This window comes from Nicotiana tabacum, chromosome 8, assembly GCF_000715075.1.
Source record: "Nicotiana tabacum cultivar K326 chromosome 8, ASM71507v2, whole genome shotgun sequence".
NCBI lineage: Eukaryota > Viridiplantae > Streptophyta > Magnoliopsida > Solanales > Solanaceae > Nicotiana > Nicotiana tabacum.
In genome coordinates, this window is record NC_134087.1 from 96113268 (window position 1) to 96122666 (window position 9399).

The window sequence follows — 9399 nt, forward strand, 5'->3', positions numbered from 1 at the left end:
AGTACTAACCTTCTACAAGTATAAATACTAGTAGTTCTTTAGCTAAACGGGAGGCTTTTCACTCGCTGCTAATATAGCATTATATTATCTTTTTCTTTATTGCTGTGAGCAAAACAAAGTTTGGCACTTTATGTTTGTTCGACATAAATACTACTGAACACTCTTGAGGTTCTGGTGATTTTGAGGTTTCTGTTGTTTCTTGTTGCTACTGTTCGAGTTTCTTGCGCATAATGTGGAGAATATTTGGTTCACTTACTGTTGTCCAAGCTTGAAATTCCGGATTTCATATTCTATTACTGATGTGCTCTTTGCATGCAGAAGCAGACCCAGAACTTCGAGGTGGCGGGGACACTATTATTTTTGTCATAGTCATGACATGCAAATTATTAGCTACAAAGTTTGACGTCGTGCAACTCCCTTAAGACTTTGATGATTATGATAAGTTCTAAGGTTCAATTTTTAACATAGAGAAGAGTTTGAGAATTTTTGAGGGAGATGTTTAATCATAGGAAAGGGTTTTTTGGGCGGAAACTAAAGAAAAAAATTAAAAAAAAGGACCAGAAACTAATGGAAAAAATCTAAAAAAGAAATCTGGGCGTATAAATCCTTAAACTAAAATCAAAGTAACTGTTGGAGCTGAGAATCGAACCCCAGTCATCCACGGTAAGAGAAACAACAAGCTGCGGATGTGACCAGTGCGCTAAACGGACATTTGAGATTGAGGGTGCCTAATAAAATATATAACTGTTCCTCAAGGTATACAACCTACTTATACATATAAATATAGGTTTTTTCCCGAGCTTAACGGGTGCCGATGACCCCTTTACCTTCCACGTAGGTCCGCCCCTGACTGCATGCCAACTTTAAATGACGGGGTACGTCACTTGAATCTCCATATGTGCCTTCCTTCTTTGTTTGGTTTAAAAAAAATAGCAGAACCTTATGGCTTGGTCATCTATACATCATGCTCTAGGACTAACCTTACTATTTTTAAAGTGTTCTCCCCAACTTAATATATGTCACGCTTATTTCTTTTGCTTGATTTGAATATCTAGATGGTCTATAGATTATATAATAAATAGTTAAATACTAGAGATTCTGCCTTTCGCATTCAATGGTAAATGAGACCGACAATCTATCTGTGGCAAAAACTATCTAGATGTATGTCTTTAATGTGCTCTTATATGGCTGATTGACGAATGGCCTGAATTGAATATTAGATATCATGCTCTAACGTGTATCATGCTTTTAGGAAATAGCAATAATCAAATCAAGTATATGAGAAGTTATAAGTTTATTCAAGAATTGAATAATGGCCTGGTCGCTTATTTCTTCCCTATTGGCATGTATATTCGTATTTGTGTGAGTTAACTTGACAGGGTCTCAAACTCTAGTTTGGGCTGAGTTTTGGATCTGGAAAGTTGGGAAGTTCCTAAGAGGAGTCTTCCAGAGAGACATGGATTTTGTTTAGTAGTCCTTAGGCTCATGTTATATTTTATTCTTGTAGCTTGTAGTAAACTCTATATAATAGTGAATGAGGGTTGTTGAAGCCAGCCCCTTTGTAGGGAAACTTTCGTATCTATGATTTAGTTTGTTTTCATAGAGTCTCTTGCTCTGTTCATTATACTGTGGTATCAGAGCCAGCCCATCCTTTTGGAGGGAGGAACAATTTACTAAATATGTCTGACTCATTTCCATCATCCTCTTCCCTTGCAAAAATGAATATGTCTCCTACTCTATATAAAACCTTGTCCAAAAAATATGATTACCTCTATGAAGTAATCCTGCCCGATGAACAAAAAGTATCCTCCACTGAACTACCCCTCATAAATCCCTACTCAGCTTTCGCCAAAAAATCATTTGCACCCTGGACCCAAATTCGTTCCTTAGTCCAACACAGACCAAAAGGAGTCAAAGAATATGTTGCTGTCTCAAAACTTGACTAAGATCCTATTCTTGCCACTCGAGAGGAACAATTTATCACTCTTCAAATCCCAGATGATTTTTCCAGACAATGGAGAGATCATGGTTTTACCTATATCCATTTTGGTGCTATCCGAATCGCTTTAACATATCACGGAAGAAAAGGTCAACCTGTTGTAGCTCGACTTTCTCTTCTAGATACAAGATACTTGGAGTACCAACATGCAAATTTGGGCACTGCAGAAGTTACCCTGAATGCTGGGACTGTCTTCATAACCATCTTTCCAAATTTCAACATGTCCCTTTATGATCCATACTTAACCGAAGCTCTAAAAATCCAAGTTCAAATCCAAAGAGCCCTTCAAGCCAAAGATTCCATCCAAGCCACTCTTCATCACCAAAGGGCATGGCGAGTCCAAAATCATGCCATGGATCTTTACCTTCCTGGAGGAGAAAATGCGTTACTCCTAAATATTGATGCTACCAAAGGAAACACCATGTGCACCCAAATACCCAGACAAATTTCCAGAGATGAACTTGTCAAAATTCTTCCTGATTCCTGGATCACAAATTATGAATAGTTAAGAGAACCGGTGGAATCTCTACAATCTGGTGAACCAACTTTTACCAAAAGAAATGATAAATTCGTTTGCATAAGCTTTGACCATTCCCATCTCAAAAAATCAAATAAAACCATCTTCTCTTACCAAATGATTCAACCCAAAGATACAACAGATACATACCCTGAACCTAATGGAGAGTTCTTTTGGAATATACAAAGCATCATGGAAGAACATGACTGGTGTCAAAATTTTGACAAAGAAGGAAAAATGACTTGGTGGTTCAAATGCCCCTTTACGGGACACTGCCCTTGGGATCTTGATTGCGACTGTCAAGACTGTTTGGAAGATCCAATTGGAGAATATGATGAACAACACCAGCGTTATTGGGAAAGGTTCGGCCTCAACAAAACCAAACCAAAATCAAAGAAAAAGGGAAAAACCACTGAAAAACAATTTCGAGTCAAATATGAAAATAACGATCCTTCAATTGGCTCATTAAGCCGTCCAGGTAAATATTAATTTCTTGTCAGTTACAAACCCCAGGAATGACTAAAATTACCAGGAAAATTCACTCCAAGCTGGGAGGATAGTGAAATCACACCCCAACCCAAATCACAATCAGTTCATACCCCAGAATCCAAAAAGCCACCTGAACCTGAAACTTCACCAACTCAAAAAACCATAAATCCCACACAACCACAAATATTCATGCTAAGTTCTTCAAGCTCCAGTCATACCTAAGATTTTCCTTCACTTCAACCTTTTGAAAAAGAGGGTATAAGCCATGCTCCAAATATTCCTAAGAAAAACATAGTGCTACCTACTGGAGAAAACCCCCCCAATAAGTGACATCGAAGCAACAATGAACTGACAATCAGAAAACTCCATCTGCCAAAACAAGGTATTGAACAACATAGGCAACACCATAAAGAATGTGGCCCATATACAAAATAAAATGATAAGCAAAGTGGAAACAATTGAGAAAAAGATGGAGCAGACATCGTCTCACCATGCCGGACTAATCACAGCCTTGGAACTAAGATTGACAAATTTACAATATGAAATTTGTCCGCCAGGAACTTCACTTTTCCAGTTCTTCCAACAACAACAAAAGGAGACGATTTTCATCAAATAACAAATTCAACTTCTGAGAAATGACCACTTTGAGCCACAAAAAACCCCAGTTTTCTCCTCAAAACCTACCTTCTTCCTTATGTCTCCACAAGCATATTCCCCACCTAAATTAGACTACACATTTTCTTCTTTTCCATCTACCTCACACAATCTAATCTCTTTCACCCAACCCTTAAAAGAAGAACATGATTTTGATATCGCAAAAATGGTTTGGGAAAGGAAAGATGCCCTTGCAGCACAGAAACAAACCAAGAAAAGGCGAGATCAAGGAGAAAGTTCAAAAGGGTCCAACCCCGAAAATCTGATGATTTCTGACCAGAAGGCTCCAGACCTCTATGTCTCCCAGCCAAGATACATATCAGAAGAAGATACTCCATGGTCAGAATCTCTAAATTCATCAGACGATGAAACAATGGAAGATAGCTCTCAATCAAGCAATGAATCCACAACAAACTCTTCCGAAGACGACAATCCCCCAATATTTGTAAACCAGCCAAGAGACCCAGAAGTATCTGAAGTAGATGAGGAACAAGAAGGCATGACAAATGAACCAATTCCAGAAAAAAGATATGAGTCCATGGCGTCAAAACCCATTGGAACTGGTTTCCACACTTTCACCTTAGATGACATCAAGGTTTCAAGATGGCCTCAAAGGATCCAAGACTTCTATACTTGGATGGTGACCAAAAACTTGGTGGAGCGAGAAAAGTATATCATCCTGTCAGAACTCACTTCACAGTTCTCAGGAATCCTCAGAGATTGGTGGAACTCACTTGGAATTCAAGACAAAAATACTTTTCTTACTTCCCAAGATTTTGCCTTCAACATCAGAATCCTACATGAAGTTTTCTGCGGAGATACTGGCCAAAGACAGGAGAAAATGCGAAGACAACTCTTCAAGATGAAGTGTGTGTCATTCGACAGAAATGACATTGACAGGCATTTCCAAAAAATGGCGAAGATATACTTTGAAATCGGAGGAGACATCAATCTGAAGCAAGCATTTGTCTTTTCCCTTCCAAAGTTATTGGCAACCCGAACCATGACCATCATTGAAGAAAAGTTTCAGTATATAACAATCCTACAAATTGGCTACATCAGGCAAGCTATTTTCGTCGCATTGGATGACATTTGTACAAAGCGCTCAGCCCTAAAACAAATTATCCAGCACAATCCAGCGCTTGACAAAGCATGCCGTAAATCTGATCTAATCACCGTATCAGGATGTTCCTGCCACACATCCAGGCGAAGGAGAGAATTCAGGAGGTTCAGATGGCCAAGAATTCCAGACGGGAAATCAAGGTCCAAGAGAGGCACAAAATATTTCAGATGCAGAAGGCCAGGAAATTTTCACAAGAAGAACAAATGCTTTATTTGCCATAAGATTGGACATTTTGCAAAAATTGTCCCCAATCAAGAAGATCTGTCAAACTCCTTGAAGAGATTGAAAATTACACTAGCATACATCCATATTCTCTGTGGATGATGAACCTAATGAAGAAATTTTATTCTCTCTTGATATCTTTGAAGATCAAGGCAATGATCAATACCAAATTTCAGAACTAACGATCGAAGCCCGAGAGAAGATCAACGCTCTCGCAGCCGTTCCTCAAGTAGAACTCAAAGTTTATTCATCCAAATGGGATAAACCAACTCGAGTTATTGCTTTCATCGACACCGGAGCTGCTTCTTCACTCATAAATCCTGCTGTTCTCCCTGAAGATCAATGAGTGCCATATTTTAAGGATTTCAACACTGCATCAAATGCAATCTTGACCACAACTGTTGTTACAAAGCACCCGGTCACAATTGAGTTCTTTCTAAGATTGAAGTACAGAACCAAGCTGCTAGGATCTGATGTACCAGGAAAGGATCTAATTATTGTGTTCGACATTTACAGACAACTTAGAGATCAACTCTAGATCAAGCCTAACGGGATAGCTTTTAAAAAGCAGTTCAGACCTTATTCTGAGATTCCAAGGCTATTCCAAATCACCGACGATGAACAAATCAAAGAGATTGAGCAAAATCTCATTGAACATTCATGTGCTGAATCCCACAAGGATTTCATGGAGAAAGGGAAACACCTGTTATGGAAAAATGAAGAGTTTTTTATCAAGCTCCCTTTCAAGAAGAATGAAAATATCAATCCAACAAAAGCCAGCCATTCAGGGATGAATCCAGACCATCTTCAGCTTGCAAAGAAAGAATGTGAAGAACTTTTGGAATTTGATCTGATAGAGCCATCAGATTCACAATGGGCATGCAAAGCATTTTATGTCAACAAAAGAGGTGAACAGACAAGAGGAAAACTCAGGTTAGTCATCAACTACCAGCCACTTATCCATTTCCTCCAAGATGATAAGTTTCCTATCCCAAATAAACTCACCCTTTTCTCCCACTTAGCCATGGCCAAATATTTTTCCAAGTTTGATTTAAAATCCGGATTTTGGCAATTGGGAATCCACCCTGAAGAAAGATCCATAACGGGATTTTGCATCCCCGATCATCACTTCCAATGGAAAGTCATGCCCTTTGGGTTGAAAACTACACCCTCCTTGTTCCAAAAAGCCATGATAAAAATATTCCAACCCATCCTCCATACCTCTTTAGTTTATATAGATGACATCCTGTTATTTAGTGATACATTGGAGGAACATATCAACTTGCTTCGTCAATTTGAGGCATTGGTAACACAGTACGAGATCATGCTTTCTACAAAAAGATGGTTCTTGCTCAAAAGGAGATCGATTTTCTCGGAAGGTGAATACAGTCCAGGACCACATATATGTCAGGAATTACTCAAATTTCCGGATACCAACTTCACAATAAAGCAAATCCAATAGTTCTTGGGGATAATAAATTATATAAGAGATTTCATCCCAAATATCTCTACATACATTTCACCGCTCACATAAATGCTCAAGAAAAATGCTCCATCATGGGGAGAGAAACAGGATGAAGCACTCAGAAAAATAAAAGAGATATCTAAAAATGTCAAGTCTCTCTACATCCCTTCAGATGGAAAGAAGATACTGCAAACTGATGCCAGCCATGAATATTGGAGTGCTGTTCTATTTGAAGAAAAAGATGGTCAGAGGAAAATATGCGGATACGCCAGTGGAAAGTTCAAAGATGTCGAGCAACATTATCACTCCAATTTCAAGGAAATTCTTGCAGTAAAGAATGGAATCAAGAAATTCAATTTCTTCCTTATCCATACAGAATTTTCTAATAGAGATGGATATGAAGGCCTTCCCAAAGATGATCCAGATAAATTCAAAAATTATTCCCAATCCTCAGATTCTCAGGTGGGCTCAATGGTTCTCTCCATACAAGTTTCAAGTCAAGCACCTGAAAGGAAAAGATAATATTCTCGCAGATTTTCTGTCTCGACCGGAAGAATTCTCAAAAAGATTTTCCCCAGCAAAACTGAAGTCAAAGCAAAAGCTAATTAGCCACATCTTCATGCTTTCAAGTATACCAGGAATAAGTTCATCAAAGCTAACAGACCATCCACCGGAGTTGTTCAACCTCATGGATCCCTTTGATCCGTTAATTATTATGGAAAGAAGAACGTATTATGAGCTCCAAGTTTTCCGGCAACATGGAGGATCCATTCTCAAGCCATATGGGGTCAATCCAGAATATCTGTTCTGCCATATATTCATAGCTCAAGCTAAGAATTTTCCACAAGAACTATTATGGTTTTTCTGGTACTTATGCCATCAGTATTATATTTTCATGGAATTCAAATACAACGTCTTCAAGGATTTTGATAACATTGCACTAGCTCTTAAAGTATTTTTACTATGGTTCAAGCCTAGAAGATATTGGATGAAATGTTTTAGCAATTCCTACGCAGCAAAGATATTCATGTTCCATAGGCCAGTGAAGATCATTAATAGAAAAGTCCAGGCGCAAGCAGAGACATCATTCTGGTGGAAATTTCCCGTGTCTATTTTATCAATGGAGGAAGGATATAGCGAGGCACAAAGAATCCTTTTCCAGCAAAATAGGTGCATCCCGAGAGAGATATGGCCAAAAGATTGGGCAAGCTGGAATTATACCAACACTCATCCTCACTGGGAAAGAGTCCGTGAAGTAGCAAAAGAATATCAAACCCCATACGAAGTCATCCGAGAAAAGATTACTCACGGCATTTCTAGATTAAAGTTGCGGATTACCTCTCTCAATCCAAAGGAGAAAGAACACAGCGGAGAAGGACCGTCAAATTCCAGGCATTACTACACAAGGTCTTTGAAAAGATGCCTAGAAGACAACCCTAGAATCAATAAAGGATAATTATCTAAATCCTTGCTAATCCCACCATAATCCTACATTACCTACCAAAAAACCCTCAAAAATATCCTACCCATGCCAAGACAAATTCCCACATCTTTCCATACTATCCGGGCCCCACTTCCACTTGTTTTCACATGCTTCCACATGCCTCCACATGCTTCGTCACATGCAACACAATACTTTCACATGGAGTCACACGCTCCCTCATACTTTCAAATGCTACACCATGTATATTTCACCCCTTTCACATGTTTTCAGGTATTGTTTAGTTGTTTTGTCTAAAGTCCTTCACATGCCAAGAGGGACCCTCTTGTAGATAAGTTTGTCATGTAAGATAGGTTTATTTATCATGAAAGTTTGTCCTGTAATAACCTCCTAGTCCTATAAAAAGGAGGCCTTGTAGTAGTTGTAGGATCATCTTGTAACCTTTGTAAATCTTTTGTGATATATTACATATGAGTGCTTTCTAAATTTTTCTCTTGTTCTTTCTTTCGAATGGATGGAAAGGCCGGTCCATGTATGAAAATAGAGTAAGAATACTCTTTCAAAGTTGGCTTATTATAGTACGAAAGTTTTCTGAGTTATAAACAACTAACATTGGTTATAGTACAAAAATTTTCTGAGTTGTATAGCTTGGCAAACTGTCCCTTTATGGGTTGTTGAAGCCAGCCCCTTTGTAGGAAAACTTTTGCGACTATAAACAAATTAACTGTTTGTGTAGCTTGGCAAGCCGTCCCTTATAGGTTGTTGAAGCCAGCCCCTTTGTAGGTAAACTTTCGTATCTATGATTTAGTTTGCTTACATAGAGTCTCTTGCTCTGTTCCTTATACTGTGGTATCATACGCCTCTTCTCTACTTACGTCCTCCGGATATGCTTTTTTATTTGGTTATTATAAACATTAGTCTTTCCCGTTAAAGATGATAAAGAAGACTCGCTGTGAGAGTGTGATTTTTGCCCTATACGAAATACTCCTATAAAATCTCAAGAAAATAGTTTTTTGTTAATTATTTGTCATTTTAGGAATTTTTGTAGAATTTTTATTTAATTGTTTGCATTTTTGTGCATGTTTAATTTTATTAAACCATGAAAAATGCCAACAAATATCATGCATTGCATTTATGCTTTATTTTTACATTTTTAGAATTAATCAACGATTATTTGTTTTATAAAAATTTGAAAATCACAAATATAGCTCATTTTTACATTTTTGTCTTTTAATTTCTACTTTATTGATTTTCTCTTTTAATTTAGAATTAAGTAATGTTTATAATTTTATAATTAGTTAATTAGTTTAATTTCACATTTTTAGATAATTTAGGATTTTGAATTTTAGGATTTTTAATTTAAAAAAAAGAAAGAAAGAAAAGAAAGAATTGAAAAATAGGGGTTTGTTTTTGAAATTGGGTCAATTTTACAACTAAATCCGGCCCAAATCCGTCCCCAATTCAACCAAACTCAAGCCCAAATCTTGTA